Here is a 2814-nt window from a genome sequence, read left to right on the forward strand (position 1 = left end):
ACCGTTTTCAAACTCTTTTGAACATCAAACACGCATTTAAAAAACATTTAATAATATGCAAAATGCGCCCACTTTATTTACATAAATGGTTGTAAATTATTTTAAAGTCCACTTTTATATATTCGTTTAACCATTTCACTATGTGTTTAGCTTTACAAACATAATACTGTTTTTTTTTCTCTCTCGTTTTCTTTATTACGTTTTGAGCAATGCTGTGAATTAAGCTTAAAACTAAATATTTTGTAGTACAAAATTGCTTATTTATTTATTTATTTATTCAAACGGAAGCGATCTGGGGCTCATTTTATACAAAATTCACGCTGCTGATTTTCGTTTGCATCCTAGAACAGGAACTTCAAACTTCGCTAATAGTTCTGCGCATCTGCCTTTCTCCCGAACCATCTCGGAACCTTTGTCGCCTTTCATCTAACAAGTGTTTAACTTTTAAGAAGTTTTATCTTCCTATTTCTGCCAGAGTACGCTACTTCAGCTAATTCTTCAGCCAATAAAGACCAACTTGGAAGTCTCATTACCATTGATTCATTTTTTACACATAGAATATATGGAAACCAACAGGCGATAACACATTCTTTCAATATTCAAGACAATAGTAAGTTCCTTAACTTAAGAATAGTTTAGCGATACGTGTTAGATCTTAAAAACTATAAGGGCATTTCAATCTTTACGTATTCCAACCGAAATCACCAATGCTTCTACAAAACTTTACATAATGAGCTACTGTATTCCCTTTGTATCCGTTCTGATGAAATTCGATTCTCACATTTGATGAATTAACTTGCTTGTTCCAACAACTTTCAATTCAAAAACTTACCAAATAGTTTATTCTGAAGTCAGAAGTTCCCTCGTGATTAATTTCAACTAATTCCTACGAGATGAAGAGATAACATTGGATATCTTGATCGGATGTTATTAATGTAATTTTATTGTATGATACTTGTTATTAAAATTTATAAGTGTTTGATTAAACAAAATCATTTTTTCTTCCCGAATTACCGAACTACATTGTGACTTAGAAAAATTCTATTATCTGAATTCAATTATTATTCAGTAGAGCACAACTTCACTAAAGTAAAAGTAAAGTAATCGCCTATTTTTTCAGGCGGGGCTTAACGTCCAACTACCAATTAGGTGTCGCGGACGGAGGCGACTAGCAAACATACTTTACTGTAAATTTCTTTTTATTAACCATTAAATAAAATCCAAGGCCTAAAGACCGGGAATCGAACCCAGTACCACAATACATATTAGCTTCGCAGGTCTGTACCAGAGATTAAGCTGATAAGAACAGATACTACACTTTGATCTTAGCCAAAAGGCCGAGAAGAAACAATTTCACTATTGTTCATAGCTATGCGTTAGCCAAGTAACCCTAGGAGAAGATTATTCCCCATAAAGTAGAAGAAGGGCTAGGGGAAATTCAAAAACAATCAAACACCCATGAAACAATTTTGAGACCTAATAAAAAAGATGGTGCTAGATATGGTAGGAATAGGAGGTAGACCGAAAAGCAGAGGTTCAAAATTGAGTCTACCAAAAATAAAGGTTTTGAAGCCTACTAGATCGAAGAAAAAAGGAAATAACCTTTTGTGTTTGAGTTTCTTAGGGGGGTTCAGCCACTAAATTAATTTTGATCTTATCCGCAACTTTATTTTATTGCCCAACATGGACTTCAGCAAACCTGTAGCTAAAATAAAGAGTAATTCGCTTTCATTCGAATCAACACAAGCTTTCCTTCCAAACAAATACACGCTCATATATACGATAGTATTGTTTTGTTCTCGTTCTCACAGCATCTCACATGATATTTGGGGTACAATATTCGACGCTAAATATGGAAGATGTTCTTTTTTTCTTGAAGAACCATATTGAATTTAAATGTTAAAAGAATCGCAATCATCTCTGCAGTGTTGAAGCAAATTTATGGTTGGCCGCCATTTTACAGATTACTTTTTACTGAGCGAGCACATAAAGCCCATCCAATGAGTTTTGAACCATTTTGTGAACACACCTGGCCATAGATACTCTATCTAATACTGAAAGAAAAATTGCTTTATGGAACGATTCGAGAGGTCTGCTGCAAAATTCAGATGTACATCAATAAGTACCATTTTGTAGTTCATGACTGTGGTTATTTTATGTTGGGTTAATTGTGAGAGATACTTGCTACCATTCTAGATTTGTACTTCATCAGCATTCATATTTATGGGTAACTAACTGATTTGAGGCTATAATGACATATTTAAACTTGCAAAATCCATCCACATCACAATAAAAAATCTGCTAATGCTTAGAGGAGGGAATAAGTTTTAAGATCTTTTACAAGACTAACAATAATTCTAAAATAGTAATTATATATTTATTTCTTTATTAATTTTGTTTATTTCTTAACCCTACATGCTATGCGATCTTTTTAGACAATTAACCAATAGATATAAACATAAACGCGAATTTTCCCAGTCTCATTTGACCCACAGGTTCTTGAGAAAAATGCAGGCAAAAATAAATCCTAATTTTGGAAGGACGATCGAGTAAATTACATCGAATTGTTCGATTTTATATACATACCGTAACTATATCCCTTCCCGATAGATCAACATAGCCTTTCTGTTTTCGATGTCGAGTTTTCCATATAACACCCGACGTTCTCCTTAGATCCACGGGAAGTCCTTCGACTTTAGTGGCCCAACCCTTAGAGAATTAGCCTTCTTCCGGCGGATTATTGACTGGTGCAGATTGAAGGGACTGGCGTAGCTTACCTAGCCAACAGACCTATCCAATATTATTATTTTTATG

At 34.0% G+C, this 2814-nt stretch overlaps 1 pseudogene; it reads right to left on the reverse strand.

Moving 5' to 3' along the window:
- Window positions 1–1175: 1175 nt before the first annotated feature.
- Window positions 1176–1349, reverse strand: LOC141446407 (U2 spliceosomal RNA; annotated as a pseudogene).
- Window positions 1350–2814: the final 1465 nt, after the last annotated feature.

This window comes from Rhodnius prolixus, unplaced genomic scaffold (genome assembly GCF_049639745.1).
Source record: "Rhodnius prolixus isolate KJV_2025 unplaced genomic scaffold, Rpr scaffold_1, whole genome shotgun sequence".
Lineage (NCBI taxonomy): Eukaryota > Metazoa > Arthropoda > Insecta > Hemiptera > Reduviidae > Rhodnius > Rhodnius prolixus.